The sequence below is a fragment of the Meriones unguiculatus genome, chromosome 16, assembly GCF_030254825.1.
Source record: "Meriones unguiculatus strain TT.TT164.6M chromosome 16, Bangor_MerUng_6.1, whole genome shotgun sequence".
Classification (NCBI taxonomy): Eukaryota; Metazoa; Chordata; class Mammalia; order Rodentia; family Muridae; genus Meriones; species Meriones unguiculatus.
Genome location: NC_083363.1, coordinates 61450246 through 61461744, shown reverse-complemented (window position 1 = coordinate 61461744; position 11499 = coordinate 61450246).

Here is an 11499-nt window from a genome sequence, read left to right as displayed (position 1 = left end):
CTCTCATATGCCACAATCCAGATTTTAAAAAGCCAAGGAAGCAGAAGGGACACTTTAGAGTGGGGAGCGGACTCCAGACAGTGATGCAAGGAGAGTGTGATGAAAGCATGTTGTGTACATTGTTGGTACAATGTTCTTTTGGAGTGTTTACAATTTACCCTTGTTCATTCAAATCCTGATTTCTCCACCCCACTATCTGATCTTAATCTGGACACTGCCTTGTGATGTTTATTCTAAGCATCACCTGGCTCAAGTTTGTGTAAACACGCCACCACTTGTTTTCTGTATTGTCAATAAAACAACCAGCCAGTGCTGAGCAATGGAGAGAATAGGGTGGGACATCCTGGTTTGGGGGGGAGAGAAGGAAGCAAGTGGGAGGAGTAGGAGGGCAGAGATCAGCAGAACCACTAGGAAAGATGAATCGGACCTAAGATATGACTAAAAGCAAGTACAACGTGGGAAATCTGAATGGGAGGAAACTATGCGGGTTTAGAGGTTTAGGATGGAATAATCATTGCCAAGCATTGTGCTCTAGGTTAACTAAATACATCCTAGTCTCTGTGTGGTGATTTGGGTATACAGCTGGTTTAGGAATAACCGCTGCTTAACTAAAAGATACAGCAATATTAAATATTATTAATCATTATTATTAAATATTATTAAACAACAAATGACGCCCAACATGGGGCAGAATTTACCATTATCTGGGAATAACTTAACATAGAAAGTAGAACTATAGAGTGGTTTTTTAGTTCTGTTCCTTAAAAACAAAGCAATGGCAATTCCTAAATTAGGAGCTCACACATTCTGACTAGACAGACGCCAGGCACAGCAGTTGCAGAAAAACAAAAATTGATACATACAAATCCCAGAGAGGCAGTTTCTTTACAGGAAAAAGGTGGCTCTTTAACAAGGTAGCTTCTCAAATCCAGACTTTGCTAGCCAAGGCAGAAAGCAAAATCCCCTTGAGAAGGGATTCTTGCCGGTCTGAGGAGCAAACATTTGTGAACCCAATAACTTCCCAGAGTGAGGAAGGGGTCAGGATCCAGTGAGAGAGGCAGAAAAAATACCTCTCCCTGGAAGCAGGAGCCAGAGACAGACTGAGAAGCCTCAAACACCTGAACTGGTAAGGTCTGAAAGGAAAGCTGGGTCTAAGAAAGTAAAGTCCTTAGGGAAAGGTTTTAAGATTAAAAAAGATAATTTTCTATGTTGAAAATGGAGGAAGACACAGTGGTTCTGGATACCATTTGGGTTTGTTTCTCTTAGCATATAAATAATTTTTTTTCACTGATGATTTCAGTTTCCCTCTTTGGGAAAGATGACGATAAGACAGACTTGGAGAAAGAAGAGACTGAGAAAATTAAAGGCCATAGAACAGAGGTTGGGGGAATCTTTGACTCCAAATAGAGAGCCTTCAGAGCAATCCAGTCTGGTACTTACAATTATACCAAAAGAAGTGGTTCCAGATGAGAAAAGTCCAGAGAGGCTTGAAGATATTACAAAATGGCCGCCCATTGAGATGCTGGAGAGAAAGTCTTCAGCTAAGGGCCAGCTTGGTCAGACTGGAGACTGTGTGTGTATTCTTAAGGTTCAATTACTAGATGAAGGTCTATATGCTAAAGTAGAAATGCAGATCCTGTTTAGTGTTGTCTAGGAATAAGATCATACAGTGGCTGGTGTGCTCCATTTTGCAGAGTTTGGAGAACTGAAATACATGAGCCATGCCATAGATTCATATTCAGAATTCCAGTGGGAACTTGCCTTAAATTCTGGAGAGCATGATCCTAAGGTTACACATTTGTTAGAGATGGTGACTGTTTTGCAGTTACCCTTGCAAACTGGAGCTGATGGTGCTTCAGCATGTATATCCATTGAAATTCAACAAAAATTTAGACATTATGACATGAAACCTGTTAGAGATATAACTTATAATCCTAAAGGTCAGAGTTATTAAAATATATAACAGTAATGTTAAAAAGATGGTCATAAAACAGAAGGGAAATATATCTCCCCCCAAACAGATTAAATAATAACTTATCAATCTAAAAATGTTTAAATGAGATAAGTAGCACACCTGCTAAGACACAGTGGAATTTAGAAATGACTGCTGTATTAAAGCAGCATATAAAGGTCCTAATTCCAGAATGGAGAACAGGGAATGTGTTACTCTGGGGAAGAGGTTTTGCATATGTTCATACAGGAGAAGAGAAACTATGGGTTCCATCAAAACTAATAAGAATCAGATGTGACAGAGGAAGACCACCTGAAGACCTTGGCTACACAAAAGAAGAGAGAAATCAAGAAGGCTAAACAGAACAGGTAACATAAGGTGCTGATCCCTTCACATGGGAACCACTCTAAAGCTGACTGAGACATAAAAATGCCTCCAGCCAGAACTTCAATATTACATGGCCAATAAATCCTTGGCTGCAATATCCTCAATATTTATTATGCCATTCTTTTAATTGGTTTATAGTTTAGTTTCATCTGGTACATCTCATACATTTATAGTTTTAGGACTGTATAATGCTAGTGAGAAATTATATGTTTGCAGAACAAAAGGACTGGACATCAGAGATGCTGGATCAAGCTGACAGAATTTATCCTTCCAGCATGCTGAGACATTGACACATCTGTTCCAGCATCCTGCATGTTCCAGCGTTCTGCTTGTTCCTGCCTCAACTGCTTCAATTGCTGTTTCTCAGCAAAACCTGCTCCCTAAAGAGCTTTGAAGAAAGCTAATAATCTCAATTGGTCCAGCATTTTAGACTGTTCCAAACAGGACTTCTATTGAGCCTGAAATTTCTCAATAGTCAAAGACTGGACCACAAATGTTAATGCTTGCTTAATTAACCATTTTTTCTCAATTTCCTTTGGGTCCCCTAACAGGATTTCTTTGTGTCCAAAAAGTCAGCTAGAAAAAATTCATGAGAACAACGTCCAACTTCCTTTAAAGGGGGTTGGGTAGGTTTTTGGTTGTTTTTTGAGGCTATGAATGTTTATTGTCATTGGGAGATGGTTATAAGTGGTTAATGATCTTATTCAGAGAGAAAATAAGGTTAGGATAAAATGTAGTGCAAGTTAATTTTTGTTAATTAACTTATAGTCAAATCAGACACTTGTCTAATTTATCACAGGAGTATACATCCTAGGGTTAACAGATAGATATGATTTTGTATACAGGATGATTATATAAAGATAGGTAGTCTTCAAAAACCTCAGAGAAGTACAGAATATGGCATTTTAAAATGTCTTTATTATTTTAAAGATTCTTTGACAATGAGACAGGTCATCTCCTGGCAGCACCCAGACAACCTCAAAGAAAATGATGAGCATCAAAGAACCTTCATATGGAGATGGCTTAAAATGCAAAAAGAAAATACCTTCATTTCACAACAGACAGAATTCTGCCAAAAATGGGCAAGCTTAAACTCAGGACAAGTTGACTGCCGAACTCTGCCATGACAGGGTAAGCAAGTCCTAAATAGTTCCTGCTTTACATATATGTCTGTCAGATATCCTGAGCCAGAAGGCTGAAGATGATGTTCTGTTACAGAGAGTTATGGGTGACTGTTCAGGCAGAAAACTGTCTAAACTGTCTCTGTCCATTTTTTTCTTTTGGAAGCTGCTAACATGCATGTCCTATTTACTCCAGTAACTAATTTTATTCTTTCTCAAGTCTCTGATAGGGTTGAAGACCAAGTACTTATAGTTCCACAATTAAGCTTAAGTTGTTTAGAATTTAAGAAAATGTTTTCATATATGTAATACCAATAAGGATAAAAGTTAATTTAGGGATAGAACTCTAAACTTGTCAAGATAAGATAATCAGATAGTTTCTCTAAGTTGCCAAATACACCTGGACTGGATATTGCACATGTAAATTTTACCTAATAGTTTTCATAACTTTTACAATTATTGTATTGAAAGAAAAGGAGCATTTTATTGGACTTAAAGGGGAAAATATTGGTGTAATGTTCTTGTGGAACGTATACAATTTACCCTTGTTCATTCAAATCCTGATTTCTCTGCCCCACTATCTGGCTTCAATCTGGACATTGCATTGCAATGCTTAGAATAAGCATCACCAGTCTTAAGTTTGTGTAAACATGCCACCATTTGTTTTCTGTATTGTCAATAAAACAACCAGCCAATACTGAACAATGGAGAGAATAGGGTGGGGCATCTTGGTCTGGAGGGGAAGAGAAGGAAGCAAGTAGGAGGCGTCTGGGAGGAGTGATTGGCAGGAGAGGACTTGGAATCATGAGGAGAGATGAACCAGACCTAAGATATGACTAAAAGCAAGTAAAATGTGAGAAATCTGAATGGAGGAAACTATGAGAGCTTTGAGGTTTAGGATGGAGTAATCATTGTCAAACATTGTGCTCTAGGTTAATTAAATAAATCCTAGTCTCTGTGTGGTGATTTGGGTATACAGCTGGTTTAGGAATAACCGCTGCTTAACTAAAAGATACACCAATATTAAATATTAATCACCACCAACAAAACATGTATAAAAAGGTCACAATAATACCTGTCCTATGACCAAATTGACAGTAATAATAATGAGCTTTCTGTCATCCAGTGACAGCCATGGCAGCCTGTACTCAACACTGGTGTCCACACGATGCTGGAACAGACTAACCATGTGTTAGTCAGAGCGAGCCCCGTCTCTGAAAGACGCCTGCATTATTTAGACCTTACAGTCATCACTGAGAGGCAGGCAGAACACAAGCTCCCCACTCTGTCTCTTGGCCTTCTTTAGCTTTAGAATCACTTTTCGTTTTGCATTTTGGTCTGTGTGTGTGTGTGTGTGTGTGTTGTGTGTTTATCTTTCTGTTACTATAACAATACAACTGAGACAACAGTATATAAAGAGGAAAGGTTTCCTTTGCTCACAGTGCCTGGCTCCTCTTCTGAGGCCGGAGCATTTCATCCCAGTGACAACATATGTGGGGCAAAGCCTTTTGCCTCCCAATTGGCAATTGAAAAAGAAAGGAAGGGGGGAGGACTGGGGATTCCAGGATCTTACTGCCCCAGAGACCTAAAACGTGGACATCCTAGGTAGCCTAGAATGACTGAACTTCTGATCCCCCTGCCTCCACCTCCCCACTACCGAGATAAAGGTGTGCGCTGCCATACACAGTCTTATGCTAAGTTGGGGATTGAACCCAAGTCAGACTCTACCAACTAAGCAACGTCTATATCCATTCTTAAAGGCTCCATCCTCTTCTCGAGTGCCAAGCTCAGGAGAGTGGCCTTCCGGGAGACATTTAGGATTCACATTATAACATCATGCACACACACATTTATACACCATATGCACACGTGTCTACACACGTACATGGCAAGGTCTTGGCTCATCCAGCTATGGAGTCTGGCGAGCTGTGTGGTGTGCGCCACTAACCTGGAGCCCCAGCAGAGCCGAAGGTGGGCTAACTCATGACCGAGAGCTAGAGAAGCAGAGGCTGGGCCTAAAAGCTGAAGCCGAAGGCCAGGAAGCACCATCATTTCTGGTCAAGCCTAAAGGCAAGGGGAGGTCAACCCTCAGGTTTAATCCAGCAGGACAGAATCCTTCTCTCTCACTAGGGCATCACAATCACACTTTGAATGGAAAGCACACGGCTTTTACTCACTTGCCAACATAAGTGCCAACCTTATCCTGAAACACTCTCACAGACTCACCCAACGTTTGACCAAATGTCTGGGCAGCTCTTGGTTGGGTAAAGTCAACAGTGAGGTAAATCACTCGTGTGTGGCCGATGGGGACAGCGGCGGTATACCCTGTGTGTGTGTGGAGTTAGCCCGAGCCATTGAAAGCTGAGAGTCCTGTATTGTGTATTATTATGTATTGTGCTTTTAACTGTAAATCTGTGTCTGTGTGCGTATGTACATACATGTGACCACCCCAGGCTGATATTGGAGTTTTGCTTACCCCTCTCTACCTTATTTAGTGCACCTCATCTCTCAGTATTCACAAGTGGAAGCTCCTGGTGACTTTGGAAACTCAGTTGTGTCACGTGACCACAGTTTTTGTTTGAGTCCTAAGTGTGGGATGAGGGAATGTTTTTCCCCTTAGAAAACAGCCCCCTTGAAAAGGCTTGTGATGTTGGTCAGCTGAAACCTCTCTAGATGGACTTTGGAGAGCGTGACACTCCAGAGCTTCGCCAGCTGCTTCGGTGGAGCTTTGCCACTTCAGTCTGGGTGGAGTCTCCCCGGTTCTACTGAACCCCACGGCTGCTGCTGACTGCTGCTGTTTGACTGGAGGGCTGCTACCTTGAAGACTGTGTCTGGTAACCCCCAAAGGGCCCATCAACCCTGGTCAGCAGGAAGTAGATAAAAGAGGCCTACAGCCCTTTTTCCTACCAATCTACTACCCAAGGTCGGGGGTTGGAAGGGAGGTAAAGGCCTTTAAGAACCTTAACTAAAGTAGGTGTTTGAAAAATACAAGCCTACAGCATTCTTCTGAGGGATGATATGGGGAAGTCCTTTCCTGACTCCTGCATGATGGGAATGAGCCTCTTCCCTCCATGAGACACGTGGGGCTTAGAGAAAAGCGTGGATGAGGCTAATACGACCCTTTCCCTAGACAAGGCAAGGGGATTGGAGCAACAGTGCAGAGGCCTACGAACCACTGACCCTTCGGAACTCTGACCTCATTATGGTAGGCAAAGGCTCACTCCAAAGCCTCCTCTGGTGTTACAGCTGGTTTCCACCAGGATGGCTCCTTGCTGGGGAGACAGTAGAACAAAAGCAGGTTTGCAGACTCACTTGAGGAGCAACCAGAAGGCCTGCCGCATGAAGCAGGTACTAAGTCTGTTCTGAAAGCCTGGGGAGATTTAGTCTTACAGGAGTTCCTTCAGTAACCCCTTAACCAGCCTCAGGCTGGAAGCAGCATGTCGGAGTGTGTGTGTGTGTGTGTGTGTGTGTGTGTGTGTGTGGTCTCTTCAGGGCCAGCTGGCTGGCCAGGCTTGCTGCATGGGCAAGCTCTGCATTCAACTGAGAGATGGGTGGGAAAGAAAAAGGTAAGCAGGGTATGAGGGAGACTCCCAAGAACAGCCCCAGGCAGCCACACATATGTACATATGCACTCTCACACAGGAATACCCATACAAGTGTGCAAAAAAAGATTCACAGTGAAAAGCAGATGTCTATGAGGAAATAAAAGCCACTCTTTCAAAATTGGCCGTGTTTACATTCTATGGGCAATCTCACTTCATCCAGTTTCTCCTTCCTCAGTGTCAGTGAAAACAGTAAACAGAGAATTCTAGGCTTGTCGGGCTGGGGAGATGGCTCAGTGAACAAAGCTGAAAGACCCGAGTTTGGATTCTAGAATCTGCACAAAGCCAGATGTGGCAGCAGAGCTGTCACCCAGCACGCCAACACTGAGATGGGAGAGACAAAGGCCCTAAAGCTCGGGGACCAGCTAGCCTCCAGGAGGCAGGGGAAACAAGACCTCCATCTCAAGCAGGGTGGAAGGAGAAGGCCTGAAGTTCCCGGGGCTTCACAACTGTGCCACGATGTGTGTGTGTGTGTGCACACAGATTAACTAAATTCCAGAAATTCTCAAAATTTAAGTAGCTTTTATCACAGTAGATCACTATTAGTTATTATTGTCAATTTATTATTTAATTTATAAATTAAGCTTTATTGTAGGAATATATGTCTGTCAACCACTAGAGGTTTTAGAACAAATGTTCCCGCCTTCCCCATTGTCCCTTGGAAAATAAGGGGGTTTCTGTATTATTATTATTTGGGACAGTCTAGATTTAGTGAGCCAATCCCAATTCTTATTAAATAATTCACCTTGTTAGGCATTTTCTCTTTACACCACCAGGATGTTTAAAAGCTCCTGAATAAATAAGGGTTCTTAGAGGACTTGTGCCCCTTCATTGGGGTCCCAGCGCCCCCATCTTCCCCACCCACCTTGATCCTCACAGAAGACTGAGTTCAACACGAAGGGCAAAGGTCATGTTCAGCTGAGCAGTGCTCATGGTCCCCAGAAACACTAGCGATTCCAATTCATAAGAGCCACAGTGTCCCCTCCGTGAAGCTGGTAGACACACATGCCTTCGGACATAGGGAGTGGCTGCAGGCAGTGTGCCCCGACAAGGGCAGACCCTTCTGTCTGGGGGATCCCATGCTACCATATCCGCACCAGTCACGGGGGCATGATTAACCAACCACACGATTAGAAAGGTCATTACGTTGAGCGCAGTCATCTCTAGATTCCTCTGAGCATGGAGGGCCTAAGACAGTGGGAAACAAAGTCTCTCCTGAAAACGCAGATCACCCTGTTAGGAAGATGAGCAGGAACATGTGGGTGTGAGAGGACAGCCTGGGAGGCAGGGTGTGGGGCAGGGGCGCAAGGTGTGGGGCAGGGGCGTGGGGCAGGGGCGCAGGGGTGCAGGGGCGCAGGGGTGCAGGGGTGCAGGGGCGCAGGGGTGCAGTGGGGGTAGGGAGAAGCTGGGAACCGTCTGGGAAGGGGGAGGGAAGTTCAGCGGGAGTCTGAGAAGAGTGACAGCCAGACTGCAGAGAGGAGAGGAAGGGCAAATAGGGAGAAAAGCCGGGAAACTTAGGAGGAAATTGAAGTCCCGGGAAGCAGGAGCTTCGAGTCCAACGTGAAAGAACCCAGCAGGGCCTGGGGACCTACCTGAAAAATACTCAGGGTGGGCCATGGGCCGAGACAGAATGCAGCAGCTGCACCACAGTCCATGGCAGGAGCACCAATGCTGAGCAAGAGTAACTATTCCAGACGTGTCAAAGTGAATCCGGGTGTAAGCAGAGAGCGATCCTCTACTGTTGTTTTAATGCTTCTTCCTGGAAGAGCAGCCCCAGGGGCATGCTGGGCTGGAATATGTGCATGTGTGCGGAGAGCGAACAGGTGCTGGGGATTTGTGGCAGTGAGTGAGTCAGGCTGGCAAATGTTTGTGTAAAGAAAACAGCACGGGAGGGACGGGAGTGCTTGTGTCGGAGGTTTGCAGAGTTGGGCTAGATGGTCTTGTGTAGGCTGTGGGTGGAGCTCAGTGGTAGACCAGATGCTCAGAACATGCTCAGACCCTGCACGGGCTCACACACGCTGTTTGAGTCTCCACACTGTCCTGGCCAACCGCAACCCACAGAGACAGTGGTGCCGCAGGACCTGGCAGTGCTGTCGACACCCCAGTACATGCAAGTACCTTACACGCTGTTTACACACCAGGGAATTGACTGATGTGGGTGCTGACCCTGCACTATTTCCATGAAGGGCCAGGGGCCAACCCCCATGGAACCAAGTTACATTCGCCCATCCCCTCATTCGCTCCTGTGCGCATCATCTATTTTCCATAAACACTTCTGTAGGTTAGGTCTCATCCCTCAGCTGGCTCTTACTAATAAGACGGTCAAATCACTGAATTGGACCACTCCATAGGCAGGAAGAAAGGTTCACCGGGGATCAAACTGCCGAGGCTGTGGAAGCTGGGAGCAGAAGGGAGCAAAACAGTGGGAAAGCAAAAGGATTTTATACGGTAGTCAGCCAGGTGGGGGCGGTCTTCGAGATCGTAGAGACTGACCTAGAACTAGAAGCCCTTGCCCGAGGTATTTGACTTTGGGGGCAGATAAGGGAGTAACGGTTTTCCTGGTAAACGAGAGTCTTGGAGAACGCTGACTTTAGGCTCTACCCAACAGCAGTCCTTCTGTTCACCAGCCGGAGACCTTCTGCTTAGGACATTGTCATTAACGCTGTCATTTGGGGGGGCCTGCTTTGGATCTGAGAGTCTGAGCTGTACCAGCCACTGGTGAAGGGATGACGGTAGACTGCAGGCAGATGAGGAAGCGAATGACTCGGGCAAAACTGGAGAGACGTCAGGTGGCCTGGTTTCAGCGACATCCCCTAATTTTATCATCCGGCTCCACACACTGCCTCCGCCTCCGTTCTCTGACTCCTTCCTGCATGCCCGGTGCTCCGGCCAGCTCTAACACTGAGGCCCGCCACATGAGCATGACGTGGTGGAATAGCATGACGGCCACTGCATTGCGCGCCTCCTACCTGCAGGGCCCAGGGTTTAAGGTCACCTTCTAGCTTCACCCTCTCCTGCCACAGAGGCCTTCTCAACACCTCTTTTATGTAAATGGAAGATTGTGGCTTTGACGGGCTAAGCAACCGGTTTAAATGCAGTCAGTGGCAAGAGCTAGCTGAATGCTAGTATCCCACCATAACTAGCCTCGGAACAAGGGAAACAGGGAATGAGCCCCGGGCGTCATTATGTGACTATGAGACAAGCTGCATCCATGAGCTCTAAGTTGATTGAAATTCCCTAAACACACACACACCACTGTAGAGGAAGTTTCGGTGTCTTTAAAAACTCAGTTATGTTCTGTAAACAGCTTTTGCTTTAATGCCAGTGTGGGCTACTGAGCTGTTTTTAGTTCATCCACAGCTGATAGCAGCTTCTTTCAGATCAGAGAGGGGCGCTGTCTTTGCCAGCTGGAGGTAGTTTAACTCTGAGGCCTGGGGCAGAGGCAGAGGAAGGCTGCTGCCTCATCCTTCCACTGTGTTTGCGGCTGCTGGGCTGCTAGCTAGCCTGACGACTGAGATTGCGCTTGCCCCAAAGAACCAGCACCCTATCCAGCTGGAAGTAGCCAAAGGGAACTCCGCCCCCTCCCCACTAAGCTTCTTCTCAACTACCCCGGTGTTGGGGGGTTGGACGGTACTGGATAAGGGTGGAGAAGGGAGGTAGAGGTATGAAAACTCCAAATAAAACAGAGTTTAAAAAATAGCACCAACACCTCACCATACACACACCTACACGCACCACACACACACACACACACACACACACACACACACACACACACACCAGCTGGGCAGGGCTCCCTTCGGGGCCACAAAGGAAGTGCTAGCGGACCCTGTCCTGGCTCCTGACAGTCCTCGGCTTATGAGTTCAGCCTTCATGCCGCCTTTTCCAGGTGTGTGTACACAGATCTCCCCTTTCCGAAAGCACAACAGTCACAGGGAACCAGGATCCCATGCTACTCTGGAAGGACCTAGAACCAGCTGATTCCACCAGCTATTTCTAAATGAAGCCTCATTTCAGAGTGTTCGAGGTAAACATTTTAACGTGTTAATTCAAGGTGAGCGGACATAACTCAGCTCGGAGTCGTAGCACTGAGGACTCTGTGCTTCGAGAAAGCAGTTCTCCACGGCTCCCATGAGCTCACGCTGCAGGACGGAGGAAGAGATGGAGGCCGTGCCTGCTCCTCCGTGCCTGGCTCCCCGAGGTTCTGCGGAAGGGCGCCTGGAATGTCCCCCTGGTCTGGACTCACGGTTCTGTGGGTGTGAGTGTGGGTGCAGACAGCTGCTGAGGGCCTCCCACACAGGTGCAGGATGGAATGGTGCAGAATTGTCATCTGAGTGATGTCCCCCCCTGGCCTTTTCACTCTCCTGAGGCTCATTACAGGCCTTCACTTAATGCAGACGCCTTGCAGTCAGGCCCACGAACCAGGGACTGGAAAATT